This window comes from Syngnathus scovelli, chromosome 9, assembly GCF_024217435.2.
Source record: "Syngnathus scovelli strain Florida chromosome 9, RoL_Ssco_1.2, whole genome shotgun sequence".
NCBI lineage: Eukaryota > Metazoa > Chordata > Actinopteri > Syngnathiformes > Syngnathidae > Syngnathus > Syngnathus scovelli.
The window spans coordinates 14,744,182-14,769,748 of NC_090855.1; positions in this window are offsets into that span (position 1 = coordinate 14,744,182).

The following is a 25,567-nucleotide window of genomic DNA, read 5'->3' on the forward strand; positions in this document are numbered from 1 at the left end:
TATTTCTTCATGCGCAGTGGTCAACGCGGCACTCTCTAGCTGCCAAGAGCACTTTTTACTATGCGCACCCAACCAGAGTGACGGGAGGAGCACATTTCAGAAAACGTGCTCAGCTCGTCGAGAAAATGCGATTTAAGCAATAAAATTAAAAATGCACCTAAAACCTAAACCAAACGTTGCAGGTGGTTATTTCTTCATGCGCAGTGGTAAACGCGGCACTCTCTAGCTGCCAAGAGCACTTTTTACTATGCGCACCCAACCAGAGTGACGGGAGGAGCACATTTCAGAAAACGTGCTCAGCTCGTCGAGAAAATGCGATTTAAGCAATAAAATTAAAAATGCACCCAAAACCTAAACCAAACGTTGCAGATGGTCATTTCTTCATGCGCAGTGGTCAACGCGGCACTCTCTAGCTGCCAAGAGCACTTTTTACTATGCGCACCCAACCAGAGTGACGGGCGGAGCACATTTCAGAAAACGTGCTCAGCTCGACGAGAAAATGCGATTTAAGCAATAAAATTAAAAATGCACCCAAAACCTAAACCAAACGTTGCAGGTGGTTATTTCTTCATGCGCAGTGGTCAACGCGGCACTCTCTAGCTGCCAAGAGCACTTTTTACTATGCGCACCCAACCAGAGTGACGGGAGGAGCACATTTCAGAAAACGTGCTCTGCTCGTCGAGAAAATGCGATTTAAGCAATAAAATTAAAAATGCACCTAAAACCTAAACCAAACGTTGCAGGTTGTTATTTCTTTATGCGCAATGGTCAACGCGGCACTCTCTAGCTGCCAAGAGCACTTTTTACTATGCGCACCCAACCATAGTGACGGGAGGAGCACATTTCAGAAAACGTGCTCAGCTCGTCAAGAAAATGCGATTTAAGCAATAAAATTAAAAATGCACCTAAAACCTAAACCAAACGTTGCAGATGGTCATTTCTTCATGCGCAGTGGTCAACGTGGCACTCTCTAGCTGCCAAGAGCACTTTTTACTATGCGCACCAAACCAGAGTGACGGGAGGAGCACATTTCAGAAAACGTGCTCAGCTCGTCGAGAAAATGCGATTTAAGCAATAAAATTAAAGATGCACCTAAAACCTAAACCAAACGTTGCAGGTGGTTATTTCTTCATGCGCAGTGGTCAACGCGGCACTCTCTAGCTGCCAAGAGCACTTTTTACTATGCGCACCTAACCAGAGTGACGGGAGGAGCACATTTCAGAAAACGTGCTCAGCTCGTCGAGAAAATGCGATTTAAGCAATAAAAATAAAAATGCATCTAAATCCTAAAAGAAACGTTGCAGGTGGTTATTTCTTCATGCGCAGTGGTCAACGCGGCACTCTCTAGCTGCCAAGAGCACTTTTTACTATGCGCACCCAACCAGAGTGACGGGAGGAGCACATTTCAGAAAACGTGCTCAGCTCGTCGAGAAAATGCCATTTAAGCAATAAAATTAAAAATGCACCCAAAACCTAAACCAAACGTTGCAGATGGTCATTTCTTCATGCGCAGTGGTCAACGCGGAACTCTCTAGCTGCCAAGAGCACTTTTTACTATGCGCACCCTACCAGAGTGACGGGAGGAGCACATTTCAGAAAACGTGCTCAGCTCGTCGAGAAAATGCGATTTAAGCAATAAAATTAAAAATGCACCTAAAACCTAAACCAAACGTTGCAGATGGTCATTTCTTCATGCGCAGTGGTCAACGTGGCACTCTCTAGCTGCCAAGAGCACTTTTTACTATGCGCACCCAACCAGAGTGACGGGAGGAGCACATTTCAGAAAACGTGCTCAGCTCGTCGAGAAAATGCGATTTAAGCAATAAAATTAAAGATGCACCTAAAACCTAAACCAAACGTTGCAGGTGGTTATTTCTTCATGCGCAGTGGTCAACGCGGCACTCTCTAGCTGCCAAGAGCACTTTTTACTATGCGCACCTGACCAGAGTGACGGGAGGAGCACATTTCAGAAAACGTGCTCAGCTCGTCGAGAAAATGCGATTTAAGCAATAAAATTAAAAATGCACCTAAAACCTAAAAGAAACGTTGCAGGTGGTTATTTCTTCATGCGCAGTGGTCAACGCGGCACTCTCTAGCTGCCAAGAGCACTTTTTACTATGCGCACCCAACCAGAGTGACGGGAGGAGCACATTTCAGAAAACGTGCTCAGCTCGTCGAGAAAATGCGATTTAAGCAATAAAATTAAAAATGCACCTAAAACCTAAACCAAACGTTGCAGGTGGTTATTTCTTCATGCGCAGCGGTCAACGCGGCACTATCTAGCTGCCAAGAGCACTTTTGACTATGCGCACCCAACCAGAGTGACGGGAGGAGCACATTTCAGAAAACGTGCTCAGCTCGTCGAGAAAATGCGATTTAAGCAATAAAATTAAAAATGCACCTAAAACCTAAACCAAACGTTGCAGGTGGATATTTCTTCATGCGCAGTGGTAAACGCGGCACTCTCTAGCTGCCAAGAGCACTTTTTACTATGCGCACCCAACCAGAGTGACGGGAAGAGCACATTTCAGAAAACGTGCTCAGCTCGTCGAGAAAATGCGATTTAAGCAATAAAATTAAAAATGCACCTAAAACCTAAACCAAACGTTGCAGATGGTCATTTCTTCATGCGCAGTGGTTAACGCGGCACTCTCTAGCTGCCAAGACCACTTTTTACTATGCGCACCCAACCAGAGTGACGGGAGGAGCACATTTCAGAAAACGTGCTCAGCTCGTCCAGAAAATGCGATTTAAGCAATAAAATTAAAGATGCACCTAAAACCTAAACCAAACGTTGCAGGTGGTTATTTCTTCATGCGCAGTGGTCAACGCGGCACTCTCTAGCTGCCAAGAGCACTTTTTACTATGCGCACCTAACCAGAGTGACGGGAGGAGCACATTTCAGAAAACGTGCTCAGCTCGTCGAGAAAATGCGATTTAAGCAATAAAATTAAAAATGCACCTAAAACCTAAAAGAAACGTTGCAGGTGGTTATTTCTTCATGCGCAGTGGTCAACGCGGCACTCTCTAGCTGCCAAGAGCACTTTTTACTATGCGCACCCAACCAGAGTGACGGGAGGAGCACATTTCAGAAAACGTGCTCAGCTCGTCGAGAAAATGCGATTTAAGCAATAAAATTAAAAATGCACCTAAAACCTAAACCAAACGTTGCAGGTGGTTATTTCTTCATGCGCAGCGGTCAACGCGGCACTATCTAGCTGCCAAGAGCACTTTTGACTATGCGCACCCAACCAGAGTGACGGGAGGAGCACATTTCAGAAAACGTGCTCAGCTCGTCGAGAAAATGCGATTTAAGCAATAAAATTAAAAATGCACCTAAAACCTAAACCAAACGTTGCAGATGGTCATTTCTTCATGCGCAGTGGTCAACGTGGCACTCTCTAGCTGCCAAGAGCACTTTTTACTATGCGCACCCAACCAGAGTGACGGGAGGAGCACATTTCAGAAAACGTGCTCAGCTCGTCGAGAAAATGCGATTTAAGCAATAAAATTAAAGATGCACCTAAAACCTAAACCAAACGTTGCAGGTGGTTATTTCTTCATGCGCAGTGGTCAACGCGGCACTCTCTAGCTGCCAAGAGCACTTTTTACTATGCGCACCTAACCAGAGTGACGGGAGGAGCACATTTCAGAAAACGTGCTCAGCTCGTCGAGAAAATGCGATTTAAGCAATAAAATTAAAAATGCACCTAAAACCTAAAAGAAACGTTGCAGGTGGTTATTTCTTCATGCGCAGTGGTCAACGCGGCACTCTCTAGCTGCCAAGAGCACTTTTTACTATGCGCACCCAACCAGAGTGACGGGAGGAGCACATTTCAGAAAACGTGCTCAGCTCGTCGAGAAAATGCGATTTAAGCAATAAAATTAAAAATGCACCTAAAACCTAAACCAAACGTTGCAGGTGGTTATTTCTTCATGCGCAGCGGTCAACGCGGCACTATCTAGCTGCCAAGAGCACTTTTGACTATGCGCACCCAACCAGAGTGACGGGAGGAGCACATTTCAGAAAACGTGCTCAGCTCGTCGAGAAAATGCGATTTAAGCAATAAAATTAAAAATGCACCTAAAACCTAAACCAAACGTTGCAGGTGGTTATTTCTTCATGCGCAGTGGTAAACGCGGCACTCTCTAGCTGCCAAGAGCACTTTTTACTATGCGCACCCAACCAGAGTGACGGGAAGAGCACATTTCAGAAAACGTGCTCAGCTCGTCGAGAAAATGCGATTTAAGCAATAAAATTAAAAATGCACCTAAAACCTAAACCAAACGTTGCAGGTGGTTATTTCTTCATGCACAGTGGTCAACGCGGCACTCTGTAGCTGCCAAGAGCACTTTTTACTATGCGCACCCAACCAGAGTGACGGGAGGAGCACATTTCAGAAAACGTGCTCAGCTCGTCGAGAAAATGCGATTTAAGCAATAAAATTAAAAATGCACCTAAAACCTAAACCAAACGTTGCAGATGGTCATTTCTTCATGCGCAGTGGTTAACGCGGCACTCTCTAGCTGCCAAGACCACTTTTTACTATGCGCACCCAACCAGAGTGACGGGAGGAGCACATTTCAGAAAACGTGCTCAGCTCGTCCAGAAAATGCGATTTAAGCAATAAAATTAAAAATGCACCCAAAACCTAAACCAAACGTTGCAGGTGGTTATTTCTTCATGCGCAGTGGTCAACGCGGCACTCTCTAGCTGCCAAGAGCACTTTTTACTATGCGCACCCAACCAGAGTGACGGGAGGAGCACATTTCAGAAAACGTGCTCAGCTCGTCGAGAAAATGCGATTTAAGCAATAAAATTAAAAATGCACCTAAAACCTAAACCAAACGTTGCAGGTGGTTATTTCTTCATGCGCAGTGGTCAACGCGGCACTCTCTAGCTGCCAAGAGCACTTTTTACTATGCGCACCCAACCAGAGTGACGGGAGGAGCACATTTCAGAAAACGTGCTCAGCTCGTCGAGAAAATGCGATTTAAGCAATAAAATTAAAAATGCACCCAAAACCTAAACCAAACGTTGCAGATGGTCATTTCTTCATGCGCAGTGGTCAACGCGGCACTCTCTAGCTGCCAAGAGCACTTTTTACTATGCGCACCCAACCAGAGTGACGGGAGGAGCACATTTCAGAAAACGTGCTCAGCTCGACGAGAAAATGCGATTTAAGCAATAAAATTAAAAATGCACCCAAAACCTAAACCAAACGTTGCAGGTGGTTATTTCTTCATGCGCAGTGGTCAACGCGGCACTCTCTAGCTGCCAAGAGCACTTTTTACTATGCGCACCCAACCAGAGTGACGGGAGGAGCACATTTCAGAAAACGTGCTCTGCTCGTCGAGAAAATGCGATTTAAGCAATAAAATTAAAAATGCACCTAAAACCTAAACCAAGCGTTGCAGGTTGTTATTTCTTTATGCGCAATGGTCAACGCGGCACTCTCTAGCTGCCAAGAGCACTTTTTACTATGCGCACCCAACCATAGTGACGGGAGGAGCACATTTCAGAAAACGTGCTCAGCTCGTCGAGAAAATGCGATTTAAGCAATAAAATTAAAAATGCACCTAAAACCTAAACCAAACGTTGCAGATGGTCATTTCTTCATGCGCAGTGGTCAACGTGGCACTCTCTAGCTGCCAAGAGCACTTTTTACTATGCGCACCCAACCAGAGTGACGGGAGGAGCACATTTCAGAAAACGTGCTCAGCTCGTCGAGAAAATGCGATTTAAGCAATAAAATTAAAGATGCACCTAAAACCTAAACCAAACGTTGCAGGTGGTTATTTCTTCATGCGCAGTGGTCAACGCGGCACTCTCTAGCTGCCAAGAGCACTTTTTACTATGCGCACCTAACCAGAGTGACGGGAGGAGCACATTTCAGAAAACGTGCTCAGCTCGTCGAGAAAATGCGATTTAAGCAATAAAAATAAAAATGCATCTAAATCCTAAAAGAAACGTTGCAGGTGGTTATTTCTTCATGCGCAGTGGTCAACGCGGCACTCTCTAGCTGCCAAGAGCACTTTTTACTATGCGCACCCAACCAGAGTGACGGGAGGAGCACATTTCAGAAAACGTGCTCAGCTCGTCGAGAAAATGCCATTTAAGCAATAAAATTAAAAATGCACCCAAAACCTAAACCAAACGTTGCAGATGGTCATTTCTTCATGCGCAGTGGTCAACGCGGAACTCTCTAGCTGCCAAGAGCACTTTTTACTATGCGCACCCTACCAGAGTGACGGGAGGAGCACATTTCAGAAAACGTGCTCAGCTCGTCGAGAAAATGCGATTTAAGCAATAAAATTAAAAATGCACCTAAAACCTAAACCAAACGTTGCAGATGGTCATTTCTTCATGCGCAGTGGTCAACGTGGCACTCTCTAGCTGCCAAGAGCACTTTTTACTATGCGCACCCAACCAGAGTGACGGGAGGAGCACATTTCAGAAAACGTGCTCAGCTCGTCGAGAAAATGCGATTTAAGCAATAAAATTAAAGATGCACCTAAAACCTAAACCAAACGTTGCAGGTGGTTATTTCTTCATGCGCAGTGGTCAACGCGGCACTCTCTAGCTGCCAAGAGCACTTTTTACTATGCGCACCTAACCAGAGTGACGGGAGGAGCACATTTCAGAAAACGTGCTCAGCTCGTCGAGAAAATGCGATTTAAGCAATAAAATTAAAAATGCACCTAAAACCTAAAAGAAACGTTGCAGGTGGTTATTTCTTCATGCGCAGTGGTCAACGCGGCACTCTCTAGCTGCCAAGAGCACTTTTTACTATGCGCACCCAACCAGAGTGACGGGAGGAGCACATTTCAGAAAACGTGCTCAGCTCGTCGAGAAAATGCGATTTAAGCAATAAAATTAAAAATGCACCTAAAACCTAAACCAAACGTTGCAGGTGGTTATTTCTTCATGCGCAGCGGTCAACGCGGCACTATCTAGCTGCCAAGAGCACTTTTGACTATGCGCACCCAACCAGAGTGACGGGAGGAGCACATTTCAGAAAACGTGCTCAGCTCGTCGAGAAAATGCGATTTAAGCAATAAAATTAAAAATGCACCTAAAACCTAAACCAAACGTTGCAGGTGGATATTTCTTCATGCGCAGTGGTAAACGCAGCACTCTCTAGCTGCCAAGAGCACTTTTTACTATGCGCACCCAACCAGAGTGACGGGAAGAGCACATTTCAGAAAACGTGCTCAGCTCGTCGAGAAAATGCGATTTAAGCAATAAAATTAAAAATGCACCTAAAACCTAAACCAAACGTTGCAGATGGTCATTTCTTCATGCGCAGTGGTTAACGCGGCACTCTCTAGCTGCCAAGACCACTTTTTACTATGCGCACCCAACCAGAGTGACGGGAGGAGCACATTTCAGAAAACGTGCTCAGCTCGTCGAGAAAATGCGATTTAAGCAATAAAATTAAAGATGCACCTAAAACCTAAACCAAACGTTGCAGGTGGTTATTTCTTCATGCGCAGTGGTCAACGCGGCACTCTCTAGCTGCCAAGAGCACTTTTTACTATGCGCACCTAACCAGAGTGACGGGAGGAGCACATTTCAGAAAACGTGCTCAGCTCGTCGAGAAAATGCGATTTAAGCAATAAAATTAAAAATGCACCTAAAACCTAAAAGAAACGTTGCAGGTGGTTATTTCTTCATGCGCAGTGGTCAACGCGGCACTCTCTAGCTGCCAAGAGCACTTTTTACTATGCGCACCCAACCAGAGTGACGGGAGGAGCACATTTCAGAAAACGTGCTCAGCTCGTCGAGAAAATGCGATTTAAGCAATAAAATTAAAAATGCACCTAAAACCTAAACCAAACGTTGCAGGTGGTTATTTCTTCATGCGCAGTGGTAAACGCGGCACTCTCTAGCTGCCAAGAGCACTTTTTACTATGCGCACCCAACCAGAGTGACGGGAGGAGCACATTTCAGAAAACGTGCTCAGCTCGTCGAGAAAATGCGATTTAAGCAATAAAATTAAAAATGCACCCAAAACCTAAACCAAACGTTGCAGATGGTCATTTCTTCATGCGCAGTGGTCAACGCGGCACTCTCTAGCTGCCAAGAGCACTTTTTACTATGCGCACCCAACCAGAGTGACGGGAGGAGCACATTTCAGAAAACGTGCTCAGCTCGACGAGAAAATGCGATTTAAGCAATAAAATTAAAAATGCACCCAAAACCTAAACCAAACGTTGCAGGTGGTTATTTCTTCATGCGCAGTGGTCAACGCGGCACTCTCTAGCTGCCAAGAGCACTTTTTACTATGCGCACCCAACCAGAGTGACGGGAGGAGCACATTTCAGAAAACGTGCTCTGCTCGTCGAGAAAATGCGATTTAAGCAATAAAATTAAAAATGCACCTAAAACCTAAACCAAACGTTGCAGGTTGTTATTTCTTTATGCGCAATGGTCAACGCGGCACTCTCTAGCTGCCAAGAGCACTTTTTACTATGCGCACCCAACCATAGTGACGGGAGGAGCACATTTCAGAAAACGTGCTCAGCTCGTCGAGAAAATGCGATTTAAGCAATAAAATTAAAAATGCACCTAAAACCTAAACCAAACGTTGCAGATGGTCATTTCTTCATGCGCAGTGGTCAACGTGGCACTCTCTAGCTGCCAAGAGCACTTTTTACTATGCGCACCCAACCAGAGTGACGGGAGGAGCACATTTCAGAAAACGTGCTCAGCTCGTCGAGAAAATGCGATTTAAGCAATAAAATTAAAGATGCACCTAAAACCTAAACCAAACGTTGCAGGTGGTTATTTCTTCATGCGCAGTGGTCAACGCGGCACTCTCTAGCTGCCAAGAGCACTTTTTACTATGCGCACCTAACCAGAGTGACGGGAGGAGCACATTTCAGAAAACGTGCTCAGCTCGTCGAGAAAATGCGATTTAAGCAATAAAAATAAAAATGCATCTAAATCCTAAAAGAAACGTTGCAGGTGGTTATTTCTTCATGCGCAGTGGTCAACGCGGCACTCTCTAGCTGCCAAGAGCACTTTTTACTATGCGCACCCAACCAGAGTGACGGGAGGAGCACATTTCAGAAAACGTGCTCAGCTCGTCGAGAAAATGCCATTTAAGCAATAAAATTAAAAATGCACCCAAAACCTAAACCAAACGTTGCAGATGGTCATTTCTTCATGCGCAGTGGTCAACGCGGAACTCTCTAGCTGCCAAGAGCACTTTTTACTATGCGCACCCTACCAGAGTGACGGGAGGAGCACATTTCAGAAAACGTGCTCAGCTCGTCGAGAAAATGCGATTTAAGCAATAAAATTAAAAATGCACCTAAAACCTAAACCAAACGTTGCAGATGGTCATTTCTTCATGCGCAGTGGTCAACGTGGCACTCTCTAGCTGCCAAGAGCACTTTTTACTATGCGCACCCAACCAGAGTGACGGGAGGAGCACATTTCAGAAAACGTGCTCAGCTCGTCGAGAAAATGCGATTTAAGCAATAAAATTAAAGATGCACCTAAAACCTAAACCAAACGTTGCAGGTGGTTATTTCTTCATGCGCAGTGGTCAACGCGGCACTCTCTAGCTGCCAAGAGCACTTTTTACTATGCGCACCTAACCAGAGTGACGGGAGGAGCACATTTCAGAAAACGTGCTCAGCTCGTCGAGAAAATGCGATTTAAGCAATAAAATTAAAAATGCACCTAAAACCTAAAAGAAACGTTGCAGGTGGTTATTTCTTCATGCGCAGTGGTCAACGCGGCACTCTCTAGCTGCCAAGAGCACTTTTTACTATGCGCACCCAACCAGAGTGACGGGAGGAGCACATTTCAGAAAACGTGCTCAGCTCGTCGAGAAAATGCGATTTAAGCAATAAAATTAAAAATGCACCTAAAACCTAAACCAAACGTTGCAGGTGGTTATTTCTTCATGCGCAGCGGTCAACGCGGCACTATCTAGCTGCCAAGAGCACTTTTGACTATGCGCACCCAACCAGAGTGACGGGAGGAGCACATTTCAGAAAACGTGCTCAGCTCGTCGAGAAAATGCGATTTAAGCAATAAAATTAAAAATGCACCTAAAACCTAAACCAAACGTTGCAGGTGGATATTTCTTCATGCGCAGTGGTCAACGCGGCACTCTCTAGCTGCCAAGAGCACTTTTTACTATGCGCACCTAACCAGAGTGACGGGAGGAGCACATTTCAGAAAACGTGCTCAGCTCGTCGAGAAAATGCGATTTAAGCAATAAAATTAAAAATGCACCTAAAACCTAAACCAAACGTTGCAGGTGGTTATTTCTTCATGCGCAGTGGTAAACGCGGCACTCTCTAGCTGCCAAGAGCACTTTTTACTATGCGCACCCAACCAGAGTGACGGGAAGAGCACATTTCAGAAAACGTGCTCAGCTCGTCGAGAAAATGCGATTTAAGCAATAAAATTAAAAATGCACCTAAAACCTAAACCAAACGTTGCAGGTGGTTATTTCTTCATGCACAGTGGTCAACGCGGCACTCTGTAGCTGCCAAGAGCACTTTTTACTATGCGCACCCAACCAGAGTGACGGGAGGAGCACATTTCAGAAAACGTGCTCAGCTCGTCGAGAAAATGCGATTTAAGCAATAAAATTAAAAATGCACCTAAAACCTAAACCAAACGTTGCAGATGGTCATTTCTTCATGCGCAGTGGTTAACGCGGCACTCTCTAGCTGCCAAGACCACTTTTTACTATGCGCACCCAACCAGAGTGACGGGAGGAGCACATTTCAGAAAACGTGCTCAGCTCGTCCAGAAAATGCGATTTAAGCAATAAAATTAAAAATGCACCCAAAACCTAAACCAAACGTTGCAGGTGGTTATTTCTTCATGCGCAGTGGTCAACGCGGCACTCTCTAGCTGCCAAGAGCACTTTTTACTATGCGCACCCAACCAGAGTGACGGGAGGAGCACATTTCAGAAAACGTGCTCAGCTCGTCGAGAAAATGCGATTTAAGCAATAAAATTAAAAATGCACCTAAAACCTAAACCAAACGTTGCAGGTGGTTATTTCTTCATGCGCAGTGGTCAACGCGGCACTCTCTAGCTGCCAAGAGCACTTTTTACTATGCGCACCCAACCAGAGTGACGGGAGGAGCACATTTCAGAAAACGTGCTCAGCTCGTCGAGAAAATGCGATTTAAGCAATAAAATTAAAAATGCACCCAAAACCTAAACCAAACGTTGCAGATGGTCATTTCTTCATGCGCAGTGGTCAACGCGGCACTCTCTAGCTGCCAAGAGCACTTTTTACTATGCGCACCCAACCAGAGTGACGGGAGGAGCACATTTCAGAAAACGTGCTCAGCTCGACGAGAAAATGCGATTTAAGCAATAAAATTAAAAATGCACCCAAAACCTAAACCAAACGTTGCAGGTGGTTATTTCTTCATGCGCAGTGGTCAACGCGGCACTCTCTAGCTGCCAAGAGCACTTTTTACTATGCGCACCCAACCAGAGTGACGGGAGGAGCACATTTCAGAAAACGTGCTCTGCTCGTCGAGAAAATGCGATTTAAGCAATAAAATTAAAAATGCACCTAAAACCTAAACCAAGCGTTGCAGGTTGTTATTTCTTTATGCGCAATGGTCAACGCGGCACTCTCTAGCTGCCAAGAGCACTTTTTACTATGCGCACCCAACCATAGTGACGGGAGGAGCACATTTCAGAAAACGTGCTCAGCTCGTCGAGAAAATGCGATTTAAGCAATAAAATTAAAAATGCACCTAAAACCTAAACCAAACGTTGCAGATGGTCATTTCTTCATGCGCAGTGGTCAACGTGGCACTCTCTAGCTGCCAAGAGCACTTTTTACTATGCGCACCCAACCAGAGTGACGGGAGGAGCACATTTCAGAAAACGTGCTCAGCTCGTCGAGAAAATGCGATTTAAGCAATAAAATTAAAGATGCACCTAAAACCTAAACCAAACGTTGCAGGTGGTTATTTCTTCATGCGCAGTGGTCAACGCGGCACTCTCTAGCTGCCAAGAGCACTTTTTACTATGCGCACCTAACCAGAGTGACGGGAGGAGCACATTTCAGAAAACGTGCTCAGCTCGTCGAGAAAATGCGATTTAAGCAATAAAAATAAAAATGCATCTAAATCCTAAAAGAAACGTTGCAGGTGGTTATTTCTTCATGCGCAGTGGTCAACGCGGCACTCTCTAGCTGCCAAGAGCACTTTTTACTATGCGCACCCAACCAGAGTGACGGGAGGAGCACATTTCAGAAAACGTGCTCAGCTCGTCGAGAAAATGCCATTTAAGCAATAAAATTAAAAATGCACCCAAAACCTAAACCAAACGTTGCAGATGGTCATTTCTTCATGCGCAGTGGTCAACGCGGAACTCTCTAGCTGCCAAGAGCACTTTTTACTATGCGCACCCTACCAGAGTGACGGGAGGAGCACATTTCAGAAAACGTGCTCAGCTCGTCGAGAAAATGCGATTTAAGCAATAAAATTAAAAATGCACCTAAAACCTAAACCAAACGTTGCAGATGGTCATTTCTTCATGCGCAGTGGTCAACGTGGCACTCTCTAGCTGCCAAGAGCACTTTTTACTATGCGCACCCAACCAGAGTGACGGGAGGAGCACATTTCAGAAAACGTGCTCAGCTCGTCGAGAAAATGCGATTTAAGCAATAAAATTAAAGATGCACCTAAAACCTAAACCAAACGTTGCAGGTGGTTATTTCTTCATGCGCAGTGGTCAACGCGGCACTCTCTAGCTGCCAAGAGCACTTTTTACTATGCGCACCTAACCAGAGTGACGGGAGGAGCACATTTCAGAAAACGTGCTCAGCTCGTCGAGAAAATGCGATTTAAGCAATAAAATTAAAAATGCACCTAAAACCTAAAAGAAACGTTGCAGGTGGTTATTTCTTCATGCGCAGTGGTCAACGCGGCACTCTCTAGCTGCCAAGAGCACTTTTTACTATGCGCACCCAACCAGAGTGACGGGAGGAGCACATTTCAGAAAACGTGCTCAGCTCGTCGAGAAAATGCGATTTAAGCAATAAAATTAAAAATGCACCTAAAACCTAAACCAAACGTTGCAGGTGGTTATTTCTTCATGCGCAGCGGTCAACGCGGCACTATCTAGCTGCCAAGAGCACTTTTGACTATGCGCACCCAACCAGAGTGACGGGAGGAGCACATTTCAGAAAACGTGCTCAGCTCGTCGAGAAAATGCGATTTAAGCAATAAAATTAAAAATGCACCTAAAACCTAAACCAAACGTTGCAGGTGGATATTTCTTCATGCGCAGTGGTAAACGCAGCACTCTCTAGCTGCCAAGAGCACTTTTTACTATGCGCACCCAACCAGAGTGACGGGAAGAGCACATTTCAGAAAACGTGCTCAGCTCGTCGAGAAAATGCGATTTAAGCAATAAAATTAAAAATGCACCTAAAACCTAAACCAAACGTTGCAGATGGTCATTTCTTCATGCGCAGTGGTTAACGCGGCACTCTCTAGCTGCCAAGACCACTTTTTACTATGCGCACCCAACCAGAGTGACGGGAGGAGCACATTTCAGAAAACGTGCTCAGCTCGTCGAGAAAATGCGATTTAAGCAATAAAATTAAAGATGCACCTAAAACCTAAACCAAACGTTGCAGGTGGTTATTTCTTCATGCGCAGTGGTCAACGCGGCACTCTCTAGCTGCCAAGAGCACTTTTTACTATGCGCACCTAACCAGAGTGACGGGAGGAGCACATTTCAGAAAACGTGCTCAGCTCGTCGAGAAAATGCGATTTAAGCAATAAAATTAAAAATGCACCTAAAACCTAAAAGAAACGTTGCAGGTGGTTATTTCTTCATGCGCAGTGGTCAACGCGGCACTCTCTAGCTGCCAAGAGCACTTTTTACTATGCGCACCCAACCAGAGTGACGGGAGGAGCACATTTCAGAAAACGTGCTCAGCTCGTCGAGAAAATGCGATTTAAGCAATAAAATTAAAAATGCACCTAAAACCTAAACCAAACGTTGCAGGTGGTTATTTCTTCATGCGCAGTGGTAAACGCGGCACTCTCTAGCTGCCAAGAGCACTTTTTACTATGCGCACCCAACCAGAGTGACGGGAGGAGCACATTTCAGAAAACGTGCTCAGCTCGTCGAGAAAATGCGATTTAAGCAATAAAATTAAAAATGCACCCAAAACCTAAACCAAACGTTGCAGATGGTCATTTCTTCATGCGCAGTGGTCAACGCGGCACTCTCTAGCTGCCAAGAGCACTTTTTACTATGCGCACCCAACCAGAGTGACGGGAGGAGCACATTTCAGAAAACGTGCTCAGCTCGACGAGAAAATGCGATTTAAGCAATAAAATTAAAAATGCACCCAAAACCTAAACCAAACGTTGCAGGTGGTTATTTCTTCATGCGCAGTGGTCAACGCGGCACTCTCTAGCTGCCAAGAGCACTTTTTACTATGCGCACCCAACCAGAGTGACGGGAGGAGCACATTTCAGAAAACGTGCTCTGCTCGTCGAGAAAATGCGATTTAAGCAATAAAATTAAAAATGCACCTAAAACCTAAACCAAACGTTGCAGGTTGTTATTTCTTTATGCGCAATGGTCAACGCGGCACTCTCTAGCTGCCAAGAGCACTTTTTACTATGCGCACCCAACCATAGTGACGGGAGGAGCACATTTCAGAAAACGTGCTCAGCTCGTCGAGAAAATGCGATTTAAGCAATAAAATTAAAAATGCACCTAAAACCTAAACCAAACGTTGCAGATGGTCATTTCTTCATGCGCAGTGGTCAACGTGGCACTCTCTAGCTGCCAAGAGCACTTTTTACTATGCGCACCCAACCAGAGTGACGGGAGGAGCACATTTCAGAAAACGTGCTCAGCTCGTCGAGAAAATGCGATTTAAGCAATAAAATTAAAGATGCACCTAAAACCTAAACCAAACGTTGCAGGTGGTTATTTCTTCATGCGCAGTGGTCAACGCGGCACTCTCTAGCTGCCAAGAGCACTTTTTACTATGCGCACCTAACCAGAGTGACGGGAGGAGCACATTTCAGAAAACGTGCTCAGCTCGTCGAGAAAATGCGATTTAAGCAATAAAAATAAAAATGCATCTAAATCCTAAAAGAAACGTTGCAGGTGGTTATTTCTTCATGCGCAGTGGTCAACGCGGCACTCTCTAGCTGCCAAGAGCACTTTTTACTATGCGCACCCAACCAGAGTGACGGGAGGAGCACATTTCAGAAAACGTGCTCAGCTCGTCGAGAAAATGCCATTTAAGCAATAAAATTAAAAATGCACCCAAAACCTAAACCAAACGTTGCAGATGGTCATTTCTTCATGCGCAGTGGTCAACGCGGAACTCTCTAGCTGCCAAGAGCACTTTTTACTATGCGCACCCTACCAGAGTGACGGGAGGAGCACATTTCAGAAAACGTGCTCAGCTCGTCGAGAAAATGCGATTTAAGCAATAAAATTAAAAATGCACCTAAAACCTAAACCAAACGTTGCAGATGGTCATTTCTTCATGCGCAGTGGTCAACGTGGCACTCTCTAGCTGCCAAGAGCACTTTTTACTATGCGCACCCAACCAGAGTGACGGGAGGAGCACATTTCAGAAAACGTGCTCAGCTCGTCGAGAAAATGCGATTTAAGCAATAAAATTAAAGATGCACCTAAAACCTAAACCAAACGTTGCAGGTGGTTATTTCTTCATGCGCAGTGGTCAACGCGGCACTCTCTAGCTGCCAAGAGCACTTTTTACTATGCGCACCTAACCAGAGTGACGGGAGGAGCACATTTCAGAAAACGTGCTCAGCTCGTCGAGAAAATGCGATTTAAGCAATAAAATTAAAAATGCACCTAAAACCTAAAAGAAACGTTGCAGGTGGTTATTTCTTCATGCGCAGTGGTCAACGCGGCACTCTCTAGCTGCCAAGAGCACTTTTTACTATGCGCACCCAACCAGAGTGACGGGAGGAGCACATTTCAGAAAACGTGCTCAGCTCGTCGAGAAAATGCGATTTAAGCAATAAAATTAAAAATGCACCTAAAACCTAAACCAAACGTTGCAGGTGGTTATTTCTTCATGCGCAGCGGTCAACGCGGCACTATCTAGCTGCCAAGAGCACTTTTGACTATGCGCACCCAACCAGAGTGACGGGAGGAGCACATTTCAGAAAACGTGCTCAGCTCGTCGAGAAAATGCGATTTAAGCAATAAAATTAAAAATGCACCTAAAACCTAAACCAAACGTTGCAGGTGGATATTTCTTCATGCGCAGTGGTAAACGCGGCACTCTCTAGCTGCCAAGAGCACTTTTTACTATGCGCACCCAACCAGAGTGACGGGAAGAGCACATTTCAGAAAACGTGCTCAGCTCGTCGAGAAAATGCGATTTAAGCAATAAAATTAAAAATGCACCTAAAACCTAAACCAAACGTTGCAGATGGTCATTTCTTCATGCGCAGTGGTTAACGCGGCACTCTCTAGCTGCCAAGACCACTTTTTACTATGCGCACCCAACCAGAGTGACGGGAGGAGCACATTTCAGAAAACGTGCTCAGCTCGTCGAGAAAATGCGATTTAAGCAATAAAATTAAAGATGCACCTAAAACCTAAACCAAACGTTGCAGGTGGTTATTTCTTCATGCGCAGTGGTCAACGCGGCACTCTCTAGCTGCCAAGAGCACTTTTTACTATGCGCACCTAACCAGAGTGACGGGAGGAGCACATTTCAGAAAACGTGCTCAGCTCGTCGAGAAAATGCGATTTAAGCAATAAAATTAAAAATGCACCTAAAACCTAAAAGAAACGTTGCAGGTGGTTATTTCTTCATGCGCAGTGGTCAACGCGGCACTCTCTAGCTGCCAAGAGCACTTTTTACTATGCGCACCCAACCAGAGTGACGGGAGGAGCACATTTCAGAAAACGTGCTCAGCTCGTCGAGAAAATGCGATTTAAGCAATAAAATTAAAAATGCACCTAAAACCTAAACCAAACGTTGCAGGTGGTTATTTCTTCATGCGCAGCGGTCAACGCGGCACTATCTAGCTGCCAAGAGCACTTTTGACTATGCGCACCCAACCAGAGTGACGGGAGGAGCACATTTCAGAAAACGTGCTCAGCTCGTCGAGAAAATGCGATTTAAGCAATAAAATTAAAAATGCACCTAAAACCTAAACCAAACGTTGCAGATGGTCATTTCTTCATGCGCAGTGGTCAACGTGGCACTCTCTAGCTGCCAAGAGCACTTTTTACTATGCGCACCCAACCAGAGTGACGGGAGGAGCACATTTCAGAAAACGTGCTCAGCTCGTCGAGAAAATGCGATTTAAGCAATAAAATTAAAGATGCACCTAAAACCTAAACCAAACGTTGCAGGTGGTTATTTCTTCATGCGCAGTGGTCAACGCGGCACTCTCTAGCTGCCAAGAGCACTTTTTACTATGCGCACCCAACCAGAGTGACGGGAGGAGCACATTTCAGAAAACGTGCTCTGCTCGTCGAGAAAATGCGATTTAAGCAATAAAATTAAAAATGCACCTAAAACCTAAACCAAACGTTGCAGGTTGTTATTTCTTTATGCGCAATGGTCAACGCGGCACTCTCTAGCTGCCAAGAGCACTTTTTACTATGCGCACCCAACCATAGTGACGGGAGGAGCACATTTCAGAAAACGTGCTCAGCTCGTCGAGAAAATGCGATTTAAGCAATAAAATTAAAAATGCACCTAAAACCTAAACCAAACGTTGCAGATGGTCATTTCTTCATGCGCAGTGGTCAACGTGGCACTCTCTAGCTGCCAAGAGCACTTTTTACTATGCGCACCCAACCAGAGTGACGGGAGGAGCACATTTCAGAAAACGTGCTCAGCTCGTCGAGAAAATGCGATTTAAGCAATAAAATTAAAGATGCACCTAAAACCTAAACCAAACGTTGCAGGTGGTTATTTCTTCATGCGCAGTGGTCAACGCGGCACTCTCTAGCTGCCAAGAGCACTTTTTACTATGCGCACCTAACCAGAGTGACGGGAGGAGCACATTTCAGAAAACGTGCTCAGCTCGTCGAGAAAATGCGATTTAAGCAATAAAAATAAAAATGCATCTAAATCCTAAAAGAAACGTTGCAGGTGGTTATTTCTTCATGCGCAGTGGTCAACGCGGCACTCTCTAGCTGCCAAGAGCACTTTTTACTATGCGCACCCAACCAGAGTGACGGGAGGAGCACATTTCAGAAAACGTGCTCAGCTCGTCGAGAAAATGCCATTTAAGCAATAAAATTAAAAATGCACCCAAAACCTAAACCAAACGTTGCAGATGGTCATTTCTTCATGCGCAGTGGTCAACGCGGAACTCTCTAGCTGCCAAGAGCACTTTTTACTATGCGCACCCTACCAGAGTGACGGGAGGAGCACATTTCAGAAAACGTGCTCAGCTCGTCGAGAAAATGCGATTTAAGCAATAAAATTAAAAATGCACCTAAAACCTAAACCAAACGTTGCAGATGGTCATTTCTTCATGCGCAGTGGTCAACGTGGCACTCTCTAGCTGCCAAGAGCACTTTTTACTATGCGCACCCAACCAGAGTGACGGGAGGAGCACATTTCAGAAAACGTGCTCAGCTCGTCGAGAAAATGCGATTTAAGCAATAAAATTAAAGATGCACCTAAAACCTAAACCAAACGTTGCAGGTGGTTATTTCTTCATGCGCAGTGGTCAACGCGGCACTCTCTAGCTGCCAAGAGCACTTTTTACTATGCGCACCTAACCAGAGTGACGGGAGGAGCACATTTCAGAAAACGTGCTCAGCTCGTCGAGAAAATGCGATTTAAGCAATAAAATTAAAAATGCACCTAAAACCTAAAAGAAACGTTGCAGGTGGTTATTTCTTCATGCGCAGTGGTCAACGCGGCACTCTCTAGCTGCCAAGAGCACTTTTTACTATGCGCACCCAACCAGAGTGACGGGAGGAGCACATTTCAGAAAACGTGCTCAGCTCGTCGAGAAAATGCGATTTAAGCAATAAAATTAAAAATGCACCTAAAACCTAAACCAAACGTTGCAGGTGGTTATTTCTTCATGCGCAGCGGTCAACGCGGCACTATCTAGCTGCCAAGAGCACTTTTGACTATGCGCACCCAACCAGAGTGACGGGAGGAGCACATTTCAGAAAACGTGCTCAGCTCGTCGAGAAAATGCGATTTAAGCAATAAAATTAAAAATGCACCTAAAACCTAAACCAAACGTTGCAGGTGGATATTTCTTCATGCGCAGTGGTAAACGCGGCACTCTCTAGCTGCCAAGAGCACTTTTTACTATGCGCACCCAACCAGAGTGACGGGAAGAGCACATTTCAGAAAACGTGCTCAGCTCGTCGAGAAAATGCGATTTAAGCAATAAAATTAAAAATGCACCTAAAACCTAAACCAAACGTTGCAGATGGTCATTTCTTCATGCGCAGTGGTTAACGCGGCACTCTCTAGCTGCCAAGACCACTTTTTACTATGCGCACCCAACCAGAGTGACGGGAGGAGCACATTTCAGAAAACGTGCTCAGCTCGTCGAGAAAATGCGATTTAAGCAATAAAATTAAAGATGCACCTAAAACCTAAACCAAACGTTGCAGGTGGTTATTTCTTCATGCGCAGTGGTCAACGCGGCACTCTCTAGCTGCCAAGAGCACTTTTTACTATGCGCACCTAACCAGAGTGACGGGAGGAGCACATTTCAGAAAACGTGCTCAGCTCGTCGAGAAAATGCGATTTAAGCAATAAAATTAAAAATGCACCTAAAACCTAAAAGAAACGTTGCAGGTGGTTATTTCTTCATGCGCAGTGGTCAACGCGGCACTCTCTAGCTGCCAAGAGCACTTTTTACTATGCGCACCCAACCAGAGTGACGGGAGGAGCACATTTCAGAAAACGTGCTCAGCTCGTCGAGAAAATGCGATTTAAGCAATAAAATTAAAAATGCACCTAAAACCTAAACCAAACGTTGCAGGTGGTTATTTCTTCATGCGCAGCGGTCAACGCGGCACTATCTAGCTGCCAAGAGCACTTTTGACTATGCGCACCCAACCAGAGTGACGGGAGGAGCACATTTCAGAAAACGTGCTCAGCTCGTCGAGAAAATGCGATTTAAGCAATAAAATTAAAAATGCACCTAAAACCTAAACCAAACGTTGCAGATGGTCATTTCTTCATGCGCAGTGGTCAACGTGGCACTCTCTAGCTGCCAAGAGCACTTTTTACTATGCGCACCCAACCAGAGTGACGGGAGGAGCACATTTCAGAAAACGTGCTCAGCTCGTCGAGAAAATGCGATTTAAGCAATAAAATTAAAGATGCACCTAAAACCTAAACCAAACGTTGCAGGTGGTTATTTCTTCATGCACAGTGGTCAACGCGGCACTCTGTAGCTGCCAAGAGCACTTTTTACTATGCGCACCCAACCAGAGTGACGGGAGGAGCACATTTCAGAAAACGTGCTCAGCTCGTCGAGAAAATGCGATTTAAGCAATAAAATTAAAAATGCACCTAAAACCTAAACCAAACGTTGCAGATGGTCATTTCTTCATGCGCAGTGGTGAACGCGGCACTCTCTAGCTGCCAAGACCACTTTTTACTATGCGCACCCAACCAGAGTGACGGGAGGAGCACATTTCAGAAAACGTGCTCAGCTCGTCCAGAAAATGCGATTTAAGCAATAAAATTAAAAATGCACCCAAAACCTAAACCAAACGTTGCAGGTGGTTATTTCTTCATGCGCAGTGGTCAACGCGGCACTCTGTAGCTGCCAAGAGCACTTTTTACTATGCGCACCCAACCAGAGTGACGGGAGGAGCACATTTCAGAAAACGTGCTCAGCTCGTCGAGAAAATGCGATTTAAGCAATAAAATTAAAAATGCACCTAAAACCTAAACCAAACGTTGCAGGTGGTTATTTCTTCATGCGCAGTGGTCAACGCGGCACTCTCTAGCTGCCAAGAGCACTTTTTACTATGCGCACCCAACCAGAGTGACGGGAGGAGCACATTTCAGAAAACGTGCTCTGCTCGTCGAGAAAATGCGATTTAAGCAATAAAATTAAAAATGCACCCAAAACCTAAACCAAACGTTGCAGATGGTCATTTCTTTATGCGCAATGGTCAACGCGGCACTCTCTAGCTGCCAAGAGCACTTTTTACTATGCGCACCCAACCAGAGTGACGGGAGGAGCACATTTCAGAAAACGTGCTCAGCTCGTCGAGAAAATGCGATTTAAGCAATAAAATTAAAAATGCACCTAAAACCTAAACCAAACGTTGCAGATGGTCATTTCTTCATGCGTAGTGGTCAACGTGGCACTCTCTAGCTGCCAAGAGCACTTTTTACTATGCGCACCCAACCAGAGTGACGGGAGGAGCACATTTCAGAAAACGTGCTCAGCTCGTCGAGAAAATGCGATTTAAGCAATAAAATTAAAGATGCACCTAAAACCTAAACCAAACGTTGCAGGTGGTTATTTCTTCATGCGCAGTGGTCAACGCGGCACTCTCTAGCTGCCAAGAGCACTTTTTACTATGCGCACCCAACCAGAGTGACGGGAGGAGCACATTTCAGAAAACGTGCTCAGCTCGTCGAGAAAATGCGATTTAAGCAATAAAAATAAAAATGCACCTAAATCCTAAAAGAAACGTTGCAGGTGGTTATTTCTTCATGCGCAGTGGTCAACGCGGCACTCTCTAGCTGCCAAGAGCACTTTTTACTATGCGCACCCAACCAGAGTGACGGGAGGAGCACATTTCAGAAAACGTGCTCAGCTCGTCGAGAAAATGCCATTTAAGCAATAAAATTAAAAATGCACCCAAAACCTAAACCAAACGTTGCAGATGGTCATTTCTTCATGCGCAGTGGTCAACGCGGAACTCTCTAGCTGCCAAGAGCACTTTTTACTATGCGCACCCTACCAGAGTGACGGGAGGAGCACATTTCAGAAAACGTGCTCAGCTCGTCGAGAAAATGCGATTTAAGCAATAAAATTAAAAATGCACCTAAAACCTAAACCAAACGTTGCAGATGGTCATTTCTTCATGCGCAGTGGTCAACGTGGCACTCTCTAGCTGCCAAGAGCACTTTTTACTATGCGCACCCAACCAGAGTGACGGGAGGAGCACATTTCAGAAAACGTGCTCAGCTCGTCGAGAAAATGCGATTTAAGCAATAAAATTAAAGATGCACCTAAAACCTAAACCAAACGTTGCAGGTGGTTATTTCTTCATGCGCAGTGGTCAACGCGGCACTCTCTAGCTGCCAAGAGCACTTTTTACTATGCGCACCTAACCAGAGTGACGGGAGGAGCACATTTCAGAAAACGTGCTCAGCTCGTCGAGAAAATGCGATTTAAGCAATAAAATTAAAAATGCACCTAAAACCTAAAAGAAACGTTGCAGGTGGTTATTTCTTCATGCGCAGTGGTCAACGCGGCACTCTCTAGCTGCCAAGAGCACTTTTTACTATGCGCACCCAACCAGAGTGACGGGAGGAGCACATTTCAGAAAACGTGCTCAGCTCGTCGAGAAAATGCGATTTAAGCAATAAAATTAAAAATGCACCTAAAACCTAAACCAAACGTTGCAGGTGGTTATTTCTTCATGCGCAGCGGTCAACGCGGCACTATCTAGCTGCCAAGAGCACTTTTGACTATGCGCACCCAACCAGAGTGACGGGAGGAGCACATTTCAGAAAACGTGCTCAGCTCGTCGAGAAAATGCGATTTAAGCAATAAAATTAAAAATGCACCTAAAACCTAAACCAAACGTTGCAGGTGGATATTTCTTCATGCGCAGTGGTAAACGCGGCACTCTCTAGCTGCCAAGAGCACTTTTTACTATGCGCACCCAACCAGAGTGACGGGAAGAGCACATTTCAGAAAACGTGCTCAGCTCGTCGAGAAAATGCGATTTAAGCAATAAAATAAAAAATGCACCTAAAACCTAAACCAAACGTTGCAGATGGTCATTTCTTCATGCGCAGTGGTTAACGCGGCACTCTCTAGCTGCCAAGACCACTTTTTACTATGCGCACCCAACCAGAGTGACGGGAGGAGCACATTTCAGAAAACGTGCTCAGCTCGTCGAGAAAATGCGATTTAAGCAATAAAATTAAAGATGCACCTAAAACCTAAACCAAACGTTGCAGGTGGTTATTTCTTCATGCGCAGTGGTCAACGCGGCACTCTCTAGCTGCCAAGAGCACTTTTTACTATGCGCACCTAACCAGAGTGACGGGAGGAGCACATTTCAGAAAACGTGCTCAGCTCGTCGAGAAAATGCGATTTAAGCAATAAAATTAAAGATGCACCTAAAACCTAAACCAAACGTTGCAGGTGGTTATTTCTTCATGCGCAGTGGTCAACGCGGCACTCTCTAGCTGCCAAGAGCACTTTTTACTATGCGCACCTAACCAGAGTGACGGGAGGAGCACATTTCAGAAAACGTGCTCAGCTCGTCGAGAAAATGCGATTTAAGCAATAAAATTAAAAATGCACCTAAAACCTAAAAGAAACGTTGCAGGTGGTTATTTCTTCATGCGCAGTGGTCAACGCGGCACTCTCTAGCTGCCAAGAGCACTTTTTACTATGCGCACCCAACCAGAGTGACGGGAGGAGCACATTTCAGAAAACGTGCTCAGCTCGTCGAGAAAATGCGATTTAAGCAATAAAATTAAAAATGCACCTAAAACCTAAACCAAACGTTGCAGGTGGTTATTTCTTCATGCGCAGCGGTCAACGCGGCACTATCTAGCTGCCAAGAGCACTTTTGACTATGCGCACCCAACCAGAGTGACGGGAGGAGCACATTTCAGAAAACGTGCTCAGCTCGTCGAGAAAATGCGATTTAAGCAATAAAATTAAAAATGCACCTAAAACCTAAACCAAACGTTGCAGGTGGATATTTCTTCATGCGCAGTGGTAAACGCGGCACTCTCTAGCTGCCAAGAGCACTTTTTACTATGCGCACCCAACCAGAGTGACGGGAAGAGCACATTTCAGAAAACGTGCTCAGCTCGTCGAGAAAATGCGATTTAAGCAATAAAATTAAAAATGCACCTAAAACCTAAACCAAACGTTGCAGATGGTCATTTCTTCATGCGCAGTGGTTAACGCGGCACTCTCTAGCTGCCAAGACCACTTTTTACTATGCGCACCCAACCAGAGTGACGGGAGGAGCACATTTCAGAAAACGTGCTCAGCTCTTCGAGAAAATGCGATTTAAGCAATAAAATTAAAGATGCACCTAAAACCTAAACCAAACGTTGCAGGTGGTTATTTCTTCATGCGCAGTGGTCAACGCGGCACTCTCTAGCTGCCAAGAGCACTTTTTACTATGCGCACCCAACCAGAGTGACGGGAGGAGCACATTTCAGAAAACGTGCTCAGCTCGTCGAGAAAATGCGATTTAAGCAATAAAATTAAAAATGCACCTAAAACCTAAACCAAACGTTGCAGATGGTCATTTCTTCATGCGCAGCGGTCAACGCGGCACTATCTAGCTGCCAAGAGCACTTTTGACTATGCGCACCCAACCAGAGTGACGGGAGGAGCACATTTCAGAAAACGTGCTCAGCTCGTCGAGAAAATGCGATTTAAGCAATAAAATTAAAAATGCACCTAAAACCTAAACCAAACGTTGCAGGTGGTTATTTCTTCATGCGCAGTGGTAAACGCGGCACTCTCTAGCTGCCAAGAGCACTTTTTACTATGCGCACCCAACCAGAGTGACGGGAAGAGCACATTTCAGAAAACGTGCTCAGCTCGTCGAGAAAATGCGATTTAAGCAATAAAATAAAAAATGCACCTAAAACCTAAACCAAACGTTGCAGATGGTCATTTCTTCATGCGCAGTGGTTAACGCGGCACTCTCTAGCTGCCAAGACCACTTTTTACTATGCGCACCCAACCAGAGTGACGGGAGGAGCACATTTCAGAAAACGTGCTCAGCTCGTCGAGAAAATGCGATTTAAGCAATAAAATTAAAGATGCACCTAAAACCTAAACCAAACGTTGCAGGTGGTTATTTCTTCATGCGCAGTGGTCAACGCGGCACTCTCTAGCTGCCAAGAGCACTTTTTACTATGCGCACCTAACCAGAGTGACGGGAGGAGCACATTTCAGAAAACGTGCTCAGCTCGTCGAGAAAATGCGATTTAAGCAATAAAATTAAAAATGCACCTAAAACCTAAAAGAAACGTTGCAGGTGGTTATTTCTTCATGCGCAGTGGTCAACGCGGCACTCTCTAGCTGCCAAGAGCACTTTTTACTATGCGCACCCAACCAGAGTGACGGGAGGAGCACATTTCAGAAAACGTGCTCAGCTCGTCGAGAAAATGCGTTTTAAGCAATAAAATTAAAAATGCACCTAAAACCTAAACCAAACGTTGCAGGTGGTTATTTCTTCATGCGCAGTGGTCAACGCGGCACTCTCTAGCTGCCAAGAGCACTTTTTACTATGCGCACCCAACCAGAGTGACGGGAGGAGCACATTTCAGAAAACGTGCTCAGCTCGACGAGAAAATGCGATTTA